This window comes from Lepisosteus platostomus, chromosome 3, assembly GCF_059453375.1.
Source record: "Lepisosteus platostomus isolate fLepPlt1 chromosome 3, fLepPlt1.hap1, whole genome shotgun sequence".
NCBI classification, from domain to species: Eukaryota; Metazoa; Chordata; class Actinopteri; order Semionotiformes; family Lepisosteidae; genus Lepisosteus; species Lepisosteus platostomus.
In genome coordinates this window covers 56,405,818-56,427,001 of record NC_142613.1, presented here as the reverse complement: position 1 = coordinate 56,427,001, position 21,184 = coordinate 56,405,818, and positions in this window count along the sequence as shown.

Genomic DNA, 21,184 nt, shown 5'->3' with positions numbered 1-21,184 from the left:
TGTCTGTTTGTCTTCTTTTTTCCATTGTGGCCACTGTGAATCCTGGGAAGACTGACATCCGGGAATATGCAGTATATGTAATAATGTGTATATAGACAACTTAAGCTTAGCGCTGCATTTTGGGGCCCAAAGTTCAGGATTAGGACGAGTTGATTTTTGTTCCTTTCTGAAATTTTGTTTTCGGAAACTCTCTGGGGCCTTGATTTTGCGGTGTATCGCGTGGTAATTGTATCGGAAAACTGAGTTGGCCGGATTAAAATTTGTAACCAAGCATTATTGAGTCTCATTCACTTGCAAGGGCTTTGATCAATGGCCTTGATTGTTTCCCACTCATAATTTTTGCTTTGAGGAACATGTTAAAATCCTACGCCCAGAGAAGTTCAGAGATGGATCGCAGAAATGCTCAGTTGACACCCCAGGTAGGGTTAGGCTTAGGGTTCACACACTACTTAGACAATTTAGAAACTCAGCACTGGATTTTGGGGCCCAAGTCAGGTTTAGGACGACTGGTTTTGTAGTCCTATCTGAATTTTTTTTTTCGGAAACTCTCAAAGGCCTGGATGTCGCAGTACATTGCGTAGTAATTGTATCACAAAACTTTGTCAGTCGGATCAAAAGTTTTAACCAAGCATTATTGAATCTCATTCACTTGTCAGAGCTTTCATCAACAGTCTTGATTGTTTCCCCCTCATACTTTTTGGTTTGGGGACCATGTCAAAATCCAATGCCCAGGGAAGTTCAGAGATGGATCGCTAAAATGCTCAGTTGATACCTCCGGTACTGTTAGGCTTAGAATTCACACACTATTTAGACCATTTCTAAGCTCAGCGCTGGATTTTGGGGCCTAAGTTAGGTTTAGGACAAGTGGTTCTTGCTCCTTTCTGAATTTTTTTTTCCGGAAAATCTCTGGGGCCTGGATGTCACTGTGCATCGCTCAGTAATCGTATCCCAAAATTCTGTGGGTCGAATCAAATGTTGTAACCAAGCATGATTGAATCATATTCACTTGCCAGATCTTTGATTAACGGTCTTGATTGTTTCCCACTCATTCTGTTTACTTTGAAGAACATGTCAAAATACAATGCCCAGAGAAGTTCAGAGATAGATTGTGGAATGCTCAGTTGACACCCCAGGTAGGGTTAGGGTTAGAATTTACACACAACGTAGAACATTTCTAAGCTTTGCATTGCATTTTGGGGCCCAAGCTAGGTTTAGGACGAGTGGTTTGTTGCTCCCATCTGAATTTTTTTTTTCAGAAACTCTATGGGGTCTTCATTTTGCGGCACATCACGTGGTAATTGTATCTCAAAACTTTGTCAGTCGGATTAAAAGTTGAAACCATGCATTATTGAATCTCATTCACTTGCCAGAGCTTTCATCAATGGTGTTGATTGTTTCCCACTCATACTTTTTGGTTTGAGTAACATGTCAAACTCCAATGCCTAGAGAAGTTCAGAGATAGATTGCGGAATGCTCAGTTGACACCCCAGGTAGGGTTAGGGATAGAATTCACACACCACATAGACAATTTCTAAGCTTTGTGCTGCATTTTGGGGCCGAAGTTAGGTTTAGGACGAGTAGTTTTTTGTTCCTATCTTACATTTTTTTTTCAGAAACTCTCTGGTGCCTGGATGCCGTAGTTCATAGCTCGGTAATTGTATCGCAAAACATTGTCAGTCGAATTAAAAGTTGAAACCATGCATTATTGAATCTCATTCACCTTCAAGTGCTTTGATCAATGGTCTTGATTGTTTCCCACTCATACTTTTTGATTTGGGTATCATGTCAAAATCCAATGCCCAGGGAAGTTCAGAGAATTCACACACTACTTAGACAATTTCTTAGCTTAGAGCTGGATTTTGGGGCCCAAGTTAGGTTCAGAACGAGTGGTTTCTTGCTCCTATCTGAATTTTTTTTTTCGGAAACTCTCTGGGGCTGGATATCGCTGTGCATCGCGCAGTAATTGTATCCCAAAACCGAGTCGTCGGATCAAATGTTGCAACCAACCATTCTTGAATCTCATTCACTTAAAGAGCTCTGATCAATGGTCTTGATTGTTTCCCACTCATACTTTTTGGTTTTTGGAACATGTCAAAATCCGCTTAGCCCTGCATTTTGGGGCCTAAGTCAGGTTTTCAACACTAATGTGTTCAGTATGTAATATAATCCTTTGATAGCCAACCTGTTCTTTCACTTGCTTGTCCTCCTATGGCTCTGGGCATCATGGTGGAGTAATAACCCACTGGCTTGTATCGATCATCTGATCTCTGACACAACACATCTCCCTCACAACACCATAGATGAAACAGTTGCCAGATATCTGTTAGACCCAGAGCTCGTGCAGACATCAGGCTTGCTTCATAGAGTTAAGTGTTACATGTGACACAAGTGTAACATAGTGAATTACCTAATGACCTCCTTTCCTATTGTCAGTCATGGTGGTGGCAGCATTATATTAGTTGGCATCACCACAGACTGGGAAGCTTGTTGAGACAAAATACAGAGAAAAGTTCTATAGGCTTAGAACTGGGAGGAAGGTTCACCATTCAGCAGGACAACGTCCCAAAACATATTGAGTGGCTTAAGAATAAAAAAAAATAATTATCTAGAATGGCCAAATCAAAATATTTAAAAAACTTAAAATCTGCTAGGCAGTATGCAATTACAATTCCCATCAGCTTGAGAGAACATGAGCTAATCAGCCAAGAAAAAATGTCAGAAATTGCATCAGGTGCATTTTCTGTGCATTTTTGGTAGAGACTAACCCAACAAGACTGCAATTGTTCACATTGCAGCTTTAGACATATTGTATATTGAATTCACGTTTTTAATGCTTACATAGAAACAAAATCTATTTAGTTTCTACTGTCATTTACTGTAAATTATCCTACCCATAGAAATCTTCATTTTGACCATTCAGATTTTAAATAAAATATTTAAGTTTAAAAAATGTGTATGCATCATTTTGCATTTTCACAAAATTGGAAGTGTCTGAATTCCTTTGCTAGGTATTAAGGTTTTATCAATACTGTATATAATAAAAAAGATATACTGTAAGAGCAGTTAAGTAGAATGAAAGTAATGCACAGATTTAATTAAATTATTTAGATAGACTGTCAGAGGGTATTTTTTAAAAGCATTGTACAATTTTTATGGAAAAAAACAAGGTTAAGAGAACATTTCCAAGACACTCCCTCATAACTTTGTATTACTTTAAAATGCTGTCATTTAAACATTATGAATATTAAAACAACAAAAAGAGAGACTGGCATTAACATTCAGAATTAAATGACAATGGGCCATTCATTTAAGAGAGAGTGCTCATTAAAAGAGAAGATTTCACTTTGCCTGGGAAAACATGATAACAGTAAAAGTACACTGTTATAAAACCATATAGAAGATACATTGTTGACTAATTGTTTCTCAAACCTTAAGCTTCTTTTGTATCAGTAGAGATGTTTTGGTGATTTTATGTTTGCAACATTAGTTTTCTTAATCATGTGATGTCCTTTTTATAGTTTTGTCTCCAGAAAATAACTCTTGGCATTGACTTGATTTTGAGAAATGTAAACATTATATTTTAATCAAACTTTTGCAGTTATATTGTGTTTTAATTTGCTTGTATCAAAAAGACAAGTCTCATGAACTTCAAATTTAAAATAAACTAGTAAATGCTCCAAAGAAATCCAGACTGTATACAAAAGTTACTTGAACTTGTTTTTCTTAATATAAAGTATAAAATATATATCCTACTGTATATATGTGCCTTCTTCCTTTGATTAACACCAAGTTTCAAACTACAGTAAGTGTATGTGTTCGGAATAACTTTTCAAAATTGCTCCTCCAAGGTGAAAGAAATAAGAAATGATGTTGTTACAACTATTGAAGTGTCTTGAAGAATCTACATACAGTACAATGGGAAATACCTTGCTAGTGTCAACATTTCCGTTTCTCAGGAGCTTCAAAGCAAGGCTGCAGTATGTTTGGTGAGAAGTAGGGGTGCAAGATTCAGTGATCAAAGCATCAGCATCCTCAAAGCAGTCATAAAGTATACCTTAGTTAATTAAGTTCCAGGTAAATGATTAAGTGTCAATCAACAGTCTAGCATGACAGCATAAAACAGAGAGGAAAAAGTGACAGAAGGATATAGCAAGAGACAGCTCTTGTCCTGTTCATCCAGAAAGACCAGATTTGAGAAAAGTATTTGAACCTTGTTAAGAGACCTTGACATTTCTGTTGGATATAGGGAGCTCTGATTTCCTGTCTAAAGAATCGCCCAGTTAAAAACTGTCTCGCCAGATTAGTGAGTGCATTTTTAGAATAGTGAGATAGGTTCCCCTTCATTTCGTAGCTTCTGAATTTACAGAGGGAATTTACCCACCAGTTGTATTCTGTTTGGTTTAGAAGGCAGTTTTATCTCTTATTTTCAACTTTGTATGTGTTACATAAGAGTTTGAATGCTTGGTAATAATCTGGGATTTTTCTGGGTGCTCAGGATGAGGTTCTTATAAGGAAGAATTTACTGAAAATAGCGTAACTTGTATGTTGTATGTTTAGTTGGTGTATTGTCATTGTTAATAAATGTTTGTTTAACCCAGTGTGCCTCATGTACTGTATTACTTTTTCTCCAAAGCATTGCCAGAAAACAAAGATCTCATTTGCCTCTAAATATAACAACTGCCCAGATATGTTCTTGCCATATCCTTAGCCTTTGGGGTTAGGATTATTTATTTTAATTATTGTTTATTCTGCTTTGTATTTTCTGTAGTTCCCTATTTTGGTTTCCCCTATACCTCTATTTGTAACTATATGTTCTGTAAATAATTTACAATTATAATCTGCATTAAGAATTTATATGTACATTTATAATTTGTATTAGCAACTGATACATGGGACTATGGAATAAAATATGATTATAATGTGATAACATACCAAATGAACTTACTAAGATATTGTATATTGTTCATATACAGTACCAGGTCATCTGAAGCTCAATAATGTTAATGACTTAAAATTAGCTGTAGTTTATTAAAACCAAGTCAATACAATGTTCGAAAGAAACATACGTATACTGTATAAGGATTTATATTTAGCATGGCAAAAAATTATGTCCAACAATATTTGAGCCTGAATGTTGTTTCTCTAAAATTAATAGATAAGCTATACATTTCCAATGCAAAGTAAAATAATAAATTAGAATGAAATATTTGTATTAGTGTATTTTGTGAAGATCACAAAAGAGTATGTAGAGCAGGGTTGATAACCCTAATGTATTGATTAAATTCCACTGTGGAAAATCTTCTGCAATATAGTCTGCCTTATTTTTCCCCTTCATTCAGCTGGTGAAGCAGTTTCTCATTTCTACTTCTGTTGTTTAGTGGGGCAGCAGTAGCTACAGGTACAGTAGCTGCTACACTTCAGTGCTTTTACTTCAGTGCTATATACAGTAAATGCAAGGTACAGTATTACTCTATTTATCCTATTCTCTTAACCTACCTCCACCTTTCCCATAGGTGATTCTGTTCCTGTAGGTTTAAGGGGCGTATATAAAAAATATGTTTAGTCAATTTCTGTGCATGATTTAGGTTAGCCATCCCACTGTTCTATTTGCATTGCAAAGCAGAAAAATATAGCTATCAAAGAGAGAACAAATTTGACTTCAAATTAAATTACATGTTGATATTGGTGTGCCTAATGTTGTTATCTACTCCCATTTATTGAGAAGGAATGGAACAGTGCTTGAATGATGTATTTATTATGCAGTATATTTACTTCCAATAGCAAAAAACACACATTTTTCACTGAGAAGTAACTGATTATTTTAAAGAAAAGGAAACCTGCACCTGTTTTTTTTTCTTTTGTTTTTGCATTCAAGCAAGATACAAAATATGTCATAAAAAACAGCAAGATATGTTTGATATATTTCTCCCTTAAAAAATATTATAGAACATCAAAACAATTGGTTTCATGATGTGGTTTTCTTCTGGTAATAGTTTTAAACAAGTGCATAAAAAGATTATATAGTTTAACAACTACTGAGAAATATCACTGTTTTTTTTTACATTTTTGTGGCACTTTATTACATTGCTAAATACTTACTCTTAAAAAAGACAAAACTATAAACAAAAAAAAAGAAGAGGACATTTAATTTGTGAGGAGGTGGATTTGAGGCCAAAATAAAGACAGTGTAGGAAACATGGATTGTCAAATATGTTATAGAGTAAACATAAATGTAAGGAAACATTATATCATCTGATTAATATTTATCATCTTTTATTTTAATAGGAATATGGATGATTCCAACACAATATTCTGAAAAAAACACACCATCTTGATATCTGTGACACACCTGTACCCTACATTACATACATTTGGAACAGGGGTGTAAAAAAACAATGACTACAAACTAAACAGTGGTTTAGGAATTTAATGTAACAAAAGACCACCCACAAGGTGAGCTGATCACTAGAATTAATACCAGGTTATGAGAGGTGTTTCTCTAACCAGATCTCAGAGAACTCATGCTCTGCCTGGTAGGTAATAAAAGGAAATTATTCCCTTAAATTAAAAAAAATGCTTCTAAATTTACTTCCATTCTTATGAATAAATTCTCCTGATATACTAATCTTGTCTTTTAGAGTTCTCTGCCTAATTGCCCTCCAAGGGAAGAGGTTCAGTATATGTGGCTGGGGATAATTTCTCATCTGTGGCTCACCATAGCTGTCCTATTTGGTCATTCCATTCTAGATACAGTAGTTACAGAGGACAGTCCAAACAACCTCGTAACCTTACCTGGTGCTCTGCAAACAGAATAGCTCTCAAGACCACTAAGCTGGCAGGCTAGGCCAGCCGCATGAATTCCATATTGGTATAATTAGTATACTCCAATATACAACAATAAACATGTTATGAAAGGGGTGTTACGAAAATGGTGAAAATCAGGATTTGACTGAGTGGTTTAGTCAATAAGTGAAATAATTATTCATAACCCCCAACTTTTAAGTGATTTCACCAGAATATAACTAAGAGGTTGGTATAATTGGCGGCATGTGAATTATTTGTTCTCTGGTACAGCTTTGTTGAGAGGAGTAATAATCCAGGCACTCTTGGTTAAACAAATATTTATTACAACACAAGTTACTCCATGTACTGTACAGTATTTACAAACAAGGCATTTCAGAGGCCCAACATTCTAATCACCCAGAAAAAAAAAACAGACTTCTACTAAGTATGAAACTCTTTATGCCTACAGAGGCAAAATAAAAGATGTACTACCTTTCTAAATAAATGTGATACAACCTGCAGTTAAATCTCTTTCTCTGCACCCCAGATGCCACAAAATAAATGGGAGCCTATCTCCCTATTCTAGAAAATCACCCACGAGCAGGAAAGACATTTCTAACTGAGGTACAGTATCTTTTACCCAGGAAACCCAAATTCCCTAATAACACAGATCCAAGCTCTCTCTAGCAAGGTTAAAATACTTAGCTCCAGTCAGGTTTCGTTTGGATGATCATGAAGTTGGGGCTCTCACCTAGCGAAGGTCCCAACTCTTCCAGACTCTTGTCTCTTCTTTCTTTCTTGTTCCTTGTTTTCCTCCTCCTTTTGTTTCTGTGCTCTTAATATGATCCTATATTGTGTGTTTTTGTACTGCTTCCAGACCTCATCAAACTTTCACCACAAAATAAGATTTGATGCTAGAAGTGTTTACTCAGCTAAGTGTCACAGTGTTTAAAATCCAAGAGACACTTCTTAGTCACCTTAAGCTGTAATAAATATTTAAAATTCATTTAAGAATTGAAGGATAGGAGTTGGTTATGACCATCTACTTTATAATAAACAATTATGAAGTAAAATTTGATTTATATGCAACTAACTCTGGTTTTGGAATTGACACACGGATTGGAAGAGAATGGATATACCTGTACTGTTCCCCCTTGTGAAGAGCACATTTCTAAAATGGTTAAGCTATCTTGCAGCATAGAAGTCGGGTTTAGGACTACCATGAAGGAGAGACTAACAACAAGAATTAAAATAGTGATTTTACTGTAAAGAAAGATTGCATTTAATCTGACTACTTTGTATTCACTGCTACTATTAAAAGCTCAATGGATTTGAAACTGTTGCTAGTATGGTAAAATGAACTACTGTACAGATTGTTTTCTAACCTCAAAACTATGCCTTAGGCATAAATCCTTTTTTAAAAAACAAAGGGGCTAGCTTCATCTTTGTGTTTTGAATTATTGAGTATGAACATTATAATACATCTAAGTAACAAGCCCAACCAAAAACACAGAACATCTTCAACAATAAAAGGAACATTGTAGGAGTTGATTGTATTACAATACTTGCCAGACTTCAGAAATCAATAAAATAAAAAACATATGCATCCTTAGGTTATGGTTTCTAAGACTCAAGATTTGACTCTTTATATTTTGTGCATAAACTTATTTATGAACAGTTTCAGAAACAAATCTAGCTTCAGCTATTTAGAAATAAATGCAAGCAAAGTGCAGTAAAACTGTCCTAAAAGCAAATGTGCATGGTGTTGTGATACTACAGATAATTACGACCATGATAATGATTGTCACAATCTTTTCTAAACAACTGAAGAAGAGATTTTGTCGAAAATATTTTTTTAAAATTATTTTTTAATAATTTAGAAGAATACATATTAAAAAATACAAAGATCATTTTGTTAAATTAGACATAACTAGCCGTGGAAACTATAATATTCCTTAAAGGTCCTGTCTAATGAATAATAATGATGATTATCATAATATTAATTCATTTTTAATAGGCCTATCTATTGTTGCTTTGCCATTTTAGGAAACCATAAGGTAAAATTTGATCATATAAAATGACCTCTGAAAAATTCCATACCAAAAATGCTTTTATTTTTTCAATGAACTTTCAAAGATTGCCTGGCTGTCATGTAAGTCACCTTTGTATTGCTTCTGTTATGCAAAGGACAAATTTACAAATAACAATTTAAGTGTGCTGTTTAACAAAGGCAATACATTTTATTTTCAAAACAAAATATATCAGCTGCAGAGAATATTCACTTGAAATTCTTCACTTCTCTTCAACAAAAGATTTTTGACAGATGTCAATAGTTCATATTTATAATTACTTAAATGTATAATTACTTAAATAATTAGTAGTTACTTATTATTTTTTTGAAATAATCAATGTTTTTAATTCTCTTTAAATTTTAATTTCAGGGGATTCCCAAGTGCTTACACAAATATGAGGTAACCTACATCATATACCACTGAAATACAGCACAAACCAGGGTAATGTGGAGGAGTTATCAAATATTAGCTTTGTTTTGCTTTCTTTTCTATTCAGTTAAGGATTGAAATACTGAATGTTCATCACAATGGGTTTTATTGTGTGTGGTTTTACAATAAGCATTAGAAAAGCAAAATGAATCTTATCTCCACACATTTACTATAGTCAAAGCAAAAAACCAAATATAATCTTTAGTCAAAAAAAGATTTTTACTAGTACATTTTCATTGTCTTTTTTAATTGACTGTTCTAATGATGTGCAAAACTGAATATGTAGGAACTGTTTGAGGCTGATATGAGAAGGGCAAACACAAGCTGGACCTTTCAGCACAGCACAGGATTTTCCCACAATCATTTTGATAATCCATAGTTAAGAAGTTGGCTATACACCTCCACTGGAATTAGTAAGAAGATCTGATTTTCATCAGCCTCAGCTCTGCAAATGCAGCTTTACAGGGCAGCTGAAGCCTGAGATATACAGGTAGCTGCCAAAATAAAGGAAACACTTGAGTTAACAAAGGACACAAAGTACTGTACATTGAATGCAGATTCTTTCAGACTGGTTCCTGAGTTATTGTATTTACTGTAGGTTATTGCAATTAACATCCCACCATGTTGAGGGCAGGCTCAGTTGCCCATTATGTTGGCTACCAAGGCTAGAGGAAGTGACTTTGAGAGAGGGGTGATTATCTGTATACTGTATGTTTGACAGGAGCTTCAGTGACAAAGATAGCTCAACTTGCTGATGTATCATGAGAAACGGCGGCTAAAGTAATGCTGGCATGGAAGTCTGAGAGACAGACATCATTAACTAGGGGCAACTGTGGACAAAAGCTTATACTCCTTGACTATGATGTCCGTGCTTTGGTTCGTGATGCAAGGCAAAACAGATGAGCAGCTCTGAATGAGTTGACTGCCAATTTCAATCTAAGGCGTGAGCAGGCAGTTTCATCAAGTACAGCCTGTCAACAACACAGAGTAGGATACTATGGCTGGGTTGCAGTGTATAACCTCTTATTACATGTGAAAATGCACTTTTTAAAGAGTAAAATGGTACAAAGAATACAGGCAGTGGTCTACTGAGCAGTGGGGAAAAAAGTCATAATCAGATGACTATATCATCCTTCACTCAGTTCTTAACAAGCAGTTGAGTTCATCTTTGTGTGATTGCGACCAGAAGAAGCCACCAGGCTTGAATGTATGTTTCCCATGGTGAAGGGTTCTGGCAGCTCTGTTATGGTGAGGGTGCATTTTCTGACATGGCTTACGTCCACTGAGACACCCTTAGAAGACAGGTTAAATGCCAATAAATACAAAGTAATTCTGAGTGATCACCTTCATCCTATGGTGAAGATCCTGATGGGAGAGGAGTCTTCCAGAATGACAATGTCACAATCCACAGGACATACAGTACAGTAAGTGGTCACTGAATAGTTTGAGAGCATGAAAACAATGTAAACCAGATGCCAGTCCAACTCACCAGATCTCAACCGACTTGAAAGCTTTTTGGAGATACTGGATTAGCAACTGAGACAGCATTTTCCATCATCATCAACAAAACATCAAATGATAGAATTTCTTATGAAAGAACGGTGTCGCACCCCTCCAATAGAGTTCTAGACACTTGTAGAATTTATGCCAGGGTGCATTAAAGTGCTATTCTGGTGCTTGTGGTGGCCAAGCTCCCTGTTAAAACACTTTATGTTGGTGTTTCCTTTTTTTGGCAGTTACCTATATAAACTGTACAGAACAGATTTCAATAAATGGGCAGCACAGAATCACAGAGGTTAGCAATGCTGCTTTACAGTGATGGGGCCCTGGGTTCAATTCCCTGGGTGCTATCTGCAAACAGTTTACATTTTCTCCTTGTGTTCATGTGAGTTTTCTCCAAGTGTTCCAGTTTCCACATGAACACATAAGACTGGACTTTAATAAATTAACAATTCAGAACCCAGACAGCTGTAACTACAGTCATTAATTAAAGAGGTAAAATTGCTAAGGCTTCAAACAACATCTGAGTTTAATTAATGTCTTATCCTGTAGCTGCCTTTCTTATCTGTATTTCCACCAAGCATGATTTATACTGACAAATTTAATTTTGATTTTTTTTCTTTTTTAATTAATATATCATGGGATATTTTATTATAACTAATTTCTCTGGCATGTAATCTTATCCCAGTCTCTCTGCAATCTGACCTAAATAACCCTTAGTTTATAACCATGCTTCTTCTTGCATGCTTGCAGTGGCTCCAGATGAAGATTAAATTGAAATTGTACTGCTGTGAAAATAAGACAGCTGAAATAGACCTGAAATAATTAAATATCTGAATTTCATTTGTCGTAACTAATCAATTGAATCCATTTTGTTCCCTGTACTGCTTTCACATTATCATAATATTTCTATGAAAATCCAAATCCTTTTCCTTGACAACATCTGAACAGTAGTTATTTGGTTGATTGTTTGGAGGTATGTAATAATATTTCCATTATTATTGTAATAGGGGTGCCTCCAACTATACAGTGAGAATAAAGATTTACTGGAATTGTTTAAAAAAACATAAGATAAAATACCATGACTCTGAACTTCTCCAAGATATTTCCACCCAAAATGGTTACAATTAGTCTTGGAGACCTTTGTTTATACCAGACAAATAGAACAGCAAATACGTGTAGGGATGCAGCAAGATATGACCTAGACCTGTATTGTTATGTATTGTATTATGAAGTTCGTAATTGCTATCAATCCTGTGTCTATTCCTCAAATCCCACTTGTGCGTGAGCTGAATTGTAATTGATTTAACTTCAGAGAAAAGAAAAAAATAACAACACTGACTATGGTAGCATTGCACAATTTCATAGGACTTTTTCAGCCTTTCCCAGGCTCTTATCATGTCCACCTATAGTTTGTCTTTTCAAAATAAACTGATTACCAATTAAAAAGATTTATTTGTCATAATAAATTGGGAACTGATATCCTTAGTTATCAAGTTGAGAAGAGACTACATAGAGTTTCAGATGCTGAAGTTGTTGGAAAAACTGTATCTTAGTCAGAGCATGTTTGAATCCAAGATCTGCATTCAGAAAAATAAAGATACCACACAGACATAATGATCAATCACCTGCATTGATCAGCTCTGGTGATTAGCATTTAGCCCTGGAGGATAAGAACTCAAATGGAACAAAAAAAACAGGAAACACACAGATGCCTCAGGACCAGGACTGAAAACTGCTGATACACCAGAGGGTTACAGGCATTTTCTCGGATTTGCAAGTGCTACAGGTGTTTTGAGATGATTACATTTATAGCACCTGATAGCCATGATGATGATATGATTGATCACCTCACCTTACCTCATCTTGTGGCCTTTACATTTAAATAACTCTGTTAATGCTTTTGATGCATGTTTTTACTATTGTTGAAAAAGGTCATGTTTACTTTAAAATTATTTTGGGTATATCTTGATTTTTATTAGCTTAGAGACACCATGTGCTTTGGGGTTAAAGGGCAACTTCCATCTTGTTGTAGTTGTCTTAAGGTGCACGTGCTTGCTTCCTCAAAGTTGTCTTTTCATACTGGTGAAAGTTTTGTGTCAAACCTTTTCTTGATATTTGTTGGCTAATAAATATTGGAGCTATTCAGCCTGTGTCCTGTGTGGTAGTGAGGAAAGTATTTAGCTGTCTATGAAATGATATAGTTCTATGGACAAGGAGTGTGAAAAGACAGCTTTGCAGCAGGCACAACAACAAGGATTAACTGTCACCACACCTGTGGGTTCATCTATAGCAGCAGGGAGACCACAGTGACTGAAGTAGCAACATTGGCAAAAACAGTGAGACACTTCCACCTTCCAGTAAGTTCTTCCACTGCATCACTCATCAACATATAGCATCAGGCATGAAGGACATTATCAAGTATCTGCTTGTCTGGAGAACTAGAGAGCTTGGAAGTATTCATTCATGGATGCTGTGAGTGAGTTGGACATGTCTACTAGCTAAAGACATGGATCAGAGCAGTAGTGTCAGGCTAAGAATAGTCTGAGAAAGGCTTGAAGAGTGTTATGAAATTGTGCAGTGCTGTGTAGAAATAGGATAGAATATTATTAACATGTATTTGGGGTACCATTAAAGGCAAAAGGACAAACATCTGTAACTTTATTTTCATATGCAAGACATACAATGTATATAAACCATTTTTAATTGAAATAATAAGATTAAATAATGAATTAATTCATGTTTTTAAGGTAAAATAAAATCTTTCTGAGTAATAGTGCTTGAAAAACATCTATTATGACATGAAGCTTAGAAATCTAAAAAGTACACATTCAAAATTCAAGAAATTAATTATTACTTCCATCCCGCCCTGCTCCCATGCTTGCTGGGAAAGGATCCATCTCCCCCTCAACCCTATATTAGAAAATGGATGGATGGAATTATTGCTTCCTTTAATTTCTGAAAAACATACTGATATAATAGGCTGAAACTGGCAACAGTTCAATCTCATTTTTTAATTATACAGTACATGCAATTTATGCTGGTATTTTTAACATGAATTGGCAAGTGCATTACCAGCAGTAGAAGAAAGAATGTATTTTATTTTTACAAATATCAGATAATGTCAACACAGATAACACTAATAAACACTAAAAACAATTTGTTGAAAGCTAGTAAATGTCTAACAAATGCCTACTTAGTATTTCATAAAAGGCATATATTGGTTATTTTATCAGAGGAAATTACCTAATCAGCGGTCATACAGGGTAGCCCCATGTTGTGTTAAGTGTGTGTATTTCAATAACAGATAATTAACATCTTTTAGTTTCTCTCATAATAGCGTTAATCCCGCATCAGCAGGGTCCGCTTGTCGGCACGCCCGTCTCCATTTGGTGGTTTGAACCAAATCTTTGAGCTGACGTTGCCATTAAATGCGACCGAGAAATACTCCAACCAGCGCGTCGCTCTGCCTGCCATCGGAGTGGGAAAGGGGGGGGAGGAGAACAAAGTAATGTAGCCAATTCATAGAGGGGGATTATTAGGAGGCATGGGAAATTTGGCCAAGACGCCGGGGTTACACCCCTACTCTTTTCGAGAAACACCCTGGGATTTTTAATGGCCACAGAGAGTCAGGACCTCGGTTTTACATCTCATCTGAAGGATGGCGCTTATTTACAGTATAGTGTCCCCGTCACTATAGTGGGGCATTAGGACCCACATGGACCACAGGGTGAGCGCCCCCTGCTGGCCTCACTAACACCTCTTCCAGCAGAAACCTTAGTTTTTCCCAGGAGGTCTCTCATCTAGGTACTGACCAGGCTCACACCCGCTTAGCTTCAGTGGGTTGCCAATTGTAAGTTGCACGGTGACATGGCTGCTGGCAACATCTTGTAGTTTAAGAGAACATATTTGTTCTTTTTTGCTCCTGTAGCCTTCCTGTATGACATATTAAAATGTTTGGCTCGAGGGATAGTAGGTTTTTACTCCTCAAATATTTTAAAAGATTTTTTAGCTACTGTGGTGTCGCCTGGGGAAAACAGGGGTAAAAGAGATCTAACTCACACCACACTGGTCTTCTTTGTTCTTCGTTGGTACGTCTTTCCAAATCTGATTCGCAATCCGTTGCCAGTATCCTTAAACGATCCAAAGTCCTAAATCCATATGTCCACAGTACTCTGCGCCGTATCCAAGCCGTAATCCGTAATCTTTGCCAAAACCGTATCCAATAGTCTGTTATTCTTTAATTCCTTTCAGTACACTCCTAAACCTCTCCTTCCTCCAAAACGCTTTCACCTTATCGGCTTCCGCGTCGGCTCATCGCTTCTGGGGCATTTATATCCTGTTTCCTAAAGTTGTTCAGCTGTGTCTCCCTGTTCACTGCGTAGGCTTTTCCTCATAGCGGTCAGCTGGTTATCCTGGGTGGCCATCTTGCCCAGGTCTATATCGAGTATCTTCAGTGTTTCGTTCCGGAAATACCGGTTATAAATAACCCTTCCCCGGGTCCTCTTACACTACCCTGCAAGTAGATATACTCTGTAAAGCTTCAGCAACATCAGCTTTTAGAAGCACATATCAATAGAGTGTTTTGGTTCATGCCAGTCTCTTAAACTCTTATGTTTGACTGTATATAAAATTATTTCTCTACATGTCTTCCTGGGAAACTTTAGGCTGAAAAGATCCATCTCTTTAGCATCAGGCATTCTTGTCAGTGTTTATACAAGAGTCTCAAGGACAAATGAGAGTGCTCTGCACACCTCCTTGAATAGGCAATATTGTACAGTATATTAGGGTATCACTGCAAGAACAATCCCTAGGAGACCTAAAATACATCAATACATTCAAGATTTATTTATTTTATAGAGTTTGTGTGCTCTGGGAATGGTGCCAGGCATTTGGGTCTTGGGTGTGCATGGATTCTCTGGTCATACTTTATTAAAAAAAGTATGTACTGTAAACAGTGTACTTAAAAATACAGTTCAAACAACATAATTTAAACCTCAACAGAAACAGCTTAAACAATACAGTATATGTATTTCCATGAATATTTATCTGTTTCACATATGTAAGGTATTGCTTGATACAGTATAACCTTAGTACTGTGCAGGATTACCATCTACTTTTATCTATTCAGTTTTAACCAGCCTTAAATGCATAGGAATAACTGTTCTTTTTCAATCCCAGTCAAGCTCATCCTGTCACATTTCTGGAGAGTAGTGAGTTTATTGCTATATGTACAGTACATTGGCACTATTATGTGCACTGATCTCTCAGGACATGCACAGTACAGCAGACGACACAGTACAACAGACAACACCACGCAATGTAGATGGTACATTACAAAACGGTACATACAGTAATAAACAATAACAACCTGAACAATAAATACATTGTAGAGAACAATACATATGTGGTAGTGAAAAAGACAAGATAGTCCTCTTCTGTTTAGGCCACAACAAGACCACTACTTTAACAACAAGATCTTACTTTTTGAACAGAGAGGTGGGATTTGCAAAGATGACTATACAGCTGAAATGTTGTGTTTAGTCTTTTTTGTATTTTATTTTCAACATGTACTGTATATGAAAGCACATCCCCAGCCTAATATCCAGATGCATTCTTGAAGTTTAAATAATTTAGGATTTGTTGTTTTACAAAACATGGATTGGCATGGTAGTGCAGTGATTAGCATTGCTGCCTTGCAGTGCTGGTGCCCTGGGTTCAATTCTGTATCTGGGGTGCTATCTGAATGAAGTTTGTATGTTCTCCCCATGTTTGTGTGGGTTTCCTCTCAAGGTGCCCAAGTTTCCTTTCAAAGTCCAAAGTACTGTACCTTTTAGGTTAATTGGCTTCTGGGAAAATTGCCCCTACTGTAGGTGTGTGTCTGTGTGAGTGTGCCCTGTGATGGACTGGTGTCTCATTCATTGCTAAGTTCATCACTGTTCATCACTAAGTCGCCTTCCTGGGAATACTGAATAATATTCCTGAATGGAACAGCACTCTGTAACAGTACTCTTAGTTATATTTTTAATAACATTTACTACAGTAAAAAATGTCACAGCCAATATATAGAGAAATCTGTCTCATTCAGACCTTGTGCTGGACTTAGTAGTTATTAAAAACTGATAGATATACAGAAGATAGAGAAAAGGGGAGACAATAAAAGAGCAAAAGCATAGGGTACAAAAATGAAAAGCTATTGATGGTGCAGCCAGCACTCCAACCCCTACACTATTTAAATTAAACTTTAATCAGTTTAGAAGTTCAGACAAGAAACAAGCCTAACTTATTCTTTAAGAAACTGTCAAAATACAAAGGTTTCTGTACTACTGAAATACACATCCAAAAACACACTTTTATTCCTTGTTCTGAGAATCCCATTCCTCCACCTAGCCATGAATTCAAGGTGCAAAGGGAGTTTGCTTCTGGGATGGAAATGTAAACTATGTGATATCCATAGTGCAAGCTAAAATTCAGTCCACCTAAAACCCGATTACAGTACTTGTCTTAGTATCTCTGTTGTAAAAATATTTCAAATATTCATTCAGAGAACAGGCAAAACATTGGACGTTGTTAATAATCTGAAATATGATAATGTGACAGCAGCAGTTTTACATCTTTCTGATGTTTTCCTCCTTCTTGGGGAGCGAACAATTCTGAAAACACATAAGGATTATCAGTACAGCAGGGCCCAGTGCAATAAAGCCACACGTTTCTGAAATCTAGACAGTGTGAAACTCTGCAGGGCAGAGGACCTGGTATTTTGGTATGGCGGAGGGTCATTGTCTAGAGAAAGGCACTGTGCCTCCTTGGATCCCATCAGGAATCAACTCCTAGGAGGGGAAGGGAGGGCTGTCACAATCAATTATACTGACAAGATCCCACTGGTTCCCAAACCTCACTAATCTAATCTGGGTATTGAACAGTGCTTTGGTCACATTTATATTTATTTTGGAACACAGGAAGGCACAATAGTCGCAGGTGAGTTTAATTTAAGAAACTGTAAAGTTTCCTGAAGCTGTTGGAGATGGTAGCTTAGTGACTGGTATCTATTTAAAAAGGTGGATCTACTGTATGAAAACTGACATTGCAGTTTGAGGAGATGAGAGTTGGAATTTTAAAAAAATGAAAATGAAATGGCATGTGAAACAACTCTTAGTCAATGGAAATCAAAGATAATTGCTGCCCCAGTGTTTTGACTAGTTTCATTTAAAAGCTATACAAATTATGTCCTCTGTTTTATAAATAGGTTTATGAATATAGTTTAAATTGACCTGATATGTTTTGGCCTCCCTTACTACAGTAGTAGTTACTGTCATTAGTTTTGTTGGGAATGTCCATGAATTTTCCTGTGCTCTTGATGATTAACATTTTAGTGATTATGAGGAGGTGAAATAGACAGTTTTTTCATGAATCATATAGATCAATGTTTAAATGTTTACAAAAAATAAAGCAAACATATGGGTAATGTGCTGGGCAATAGGAGACTGCTTTTGATTATTGGTGTAGAGCCAAGTAGCTATGAAAAACTTACAGAGATGATTTTAATGGAATAGTTTTAAAATAGTTTCTTTTTATGTAGAAGAACATAATGTGAAGACCTTGAAAAAGACAGCTGTCATAGCTGATGATAATGAATTCACATACTGTTCATATACTTTTGGAAAAGTAAAAGCACAGATTATTTCTCCAATAGTAGGTGGAGAAATAAGTAAATTGTACCGAATCATTGTTTTAGAAAGTTATATTTTAAGGATGTGGGGGAACCTGTGTGTCACTGTCGAAATAGATGACATATACTGTACAGTAGTATAAAGTCTGAATTTTTTAAGCTAAAAAATAAAGTAATGTACAGTACAGTATTAGCTGAGTATACCAATAGCAATAACTTCAAGTTTAGAATTACTACAAGAGGGCTGGTGGGAAAATTAACTCCCCAAGTGAATAACCTTGAACCTTTATAAATTGAAGACCATGTGTGTATCTGATGCTTATTCAGGTTGTGCATCTGAATGTTTCATGCTTGCAACTGCATCCAGAAACTTCTTTGGTAATTGAAGGTCCCCAAAAAGAGTGTCCAGGAATCATTCCAGCTTGTGTTATTACACAGAGCATTACACAGTATATGATTAGTGAAGTAGAACCTGAGGATTCTATATTAAATAGTGAGGGAGAGATGGGGGTTTCAATGGTTGAGTTTCCACTCATTTAAATTTAAATGTGTGAAAAAATGATTATGTGGGAAATGTTGTTAGAGTTCCCTGATGAGACAACAGTGGAACTGCCCTGTCCTTCTGTACATGAGCTGATACAGTCAGCTTTGTCAACAAAAGAAGTTTATGATTATCTTGATGTTTATTACCAGCAGAATAAGATATATATGTGAAAGTGGAGATCTCAAGACCACAAGAGACCTTAACTAATAAAATATACTACTATATTGGCTATAACCTCCTCTTGGATACCCATTAAATCTTTTCTTCTGATCTCCCTTTCCATCAAAGTGCCTTTACACATCATAGTACTATACCAGTTTATTATCTGGAGTAACCTCTAGAGGACACTATGCCTTGAGGTAATAAGTGTTTAAAGTTCTACATGCATTCCACCATCAAAAGGTGAGCAAGCATTCAAGCAAGGCTGTATGCTGATATATGGAATTAAATAAAACTTGTAAAAAATAGTAAAAAATGAAACTGCCAGAAAAAAATATATCAGATTTAACCATTTGACTCTCAAAGCATTCACACTTATCAAACAAGAAGAGGCCATTTGGCTTATCTAACCCTTGGCAGTAACTAATTCATCCAAGGATTTTGCCCCTCAATTACTTGTTAGAAGACATGGCACCACAGAATAAGCATCAACAGCATGGCTGGGTAGATTCTCCCAGGCTACCACTACCCTCCTCTCTTGGTTTCAAAAGCAATTCCACATAATCCATGAAGAATCTCTGTTGGCAAACAAAAATTGTAATTGGCTTTTGGAATCAGGCATATATGACAGCCACCTACTCATGAATGAGTCCCTGTTTTCCGTTGAACAGGATTTTTCAAATCTAACTCTCCCATGTTCAGACTACTTCTGTTTCTATTGCCTTGCTTCAAATTGCTTATTAAACTATTTGTTTCTCCCAGTCTGTTCTACCCAACATTACATGTGTAGTACCCTTCAGCCTGCCATGAAATCCATCCTATCCACTTCTTCGCTTCCTGTGACACTTCAAATGCAATGCCAGTTTTCACAGATCCACATTTTCAATAGATACCAATCACTAAGATGCCGTCTTTACAGGGTTAAACTCACCTGCTGTCACGAAGCATTTTTCAGGACCCTATGCAGACGATAGAATCCGGGAGTGAAACAAACACAGGGAAAAGAAGACTAGGAACGGGGCTGGTAGACGAACAGGGGGGCATGTCGACGGTGCACTGGTGCTCGGGGGCACTGGTGCCAAGACAAACAAGTCCAAAGGGTGTCCATAGGGAAATCCAGGGTGAGCAAAAAGTCCAGAGCCAGGTAATCCATCCATGAGTTACGAGACAAAAGTTAAAAGCCGGAGCAGGATCCGGTGGAGGGTCGGGGAAATAAAAAGCGGTAACGGGGCCAGGCGCTTCAAGCCCCGGACCCAGATGGTCAGGATACAGTTGCGAAGCCTATGCCATCGGGACACTGCTGGACTTGCTGGTAGGCGGGCTTCCAGGGGTCCATCTTCCAAAGTTGAGCCCAGATTGATAGGAGCATCTGGCTTTTATACGAAGGGGCTAGAACAGGAGGCAGGTGCAAAGAATGAACAGAAACAAGGAAGAGCCAGAGCGCCCTTAAGAGGAGGGACTTAGGATCGTGACACCTGCCATTATTGCTCCTACCTTTATTAATTTTCTAACTTGTATCTGTAACAACAAGGCTAATTGAAAAAATCCACATCAGACTAAAAGCTCACAAGCAGGTCTCAGGCAACAGTGAGGTGGGGAACACTGCAACAAAAGGAAATATGGAAGCTAAAAAGAAAAAGAAAGACACAAAAGTAACCCAACACTAAGGCCTGCAGAGCGGTAGTTGCAAAGAAAAAAAGAAAGCGGTGAATATAGTTAGGTAGTGCAAAACCGTAGAGGAAAAGAAAACTGGTGTAAGGAAGCTATAAAGTAGCAATTTGATCAGTAGCTCAGCTTAGGAGGCAGCTTGGGGGCATTCTCACCAAATGCCTAAAACACTTTTACTTCTACTTCTACTGGCTTCTCTCAATCCAGAGGAATAGTGATTCCACTCCAAGATCCTCCGTGTTCCAAGTTCCTCACCCTGTCATGGAGAGTTAGCCCAGCAGCCCTACAGAAAAATCTTTTTCCAAGGCTTGTACCTGCAATTTCCATAGGTATGCTAGGGACATAGTTCGACCAGAAATC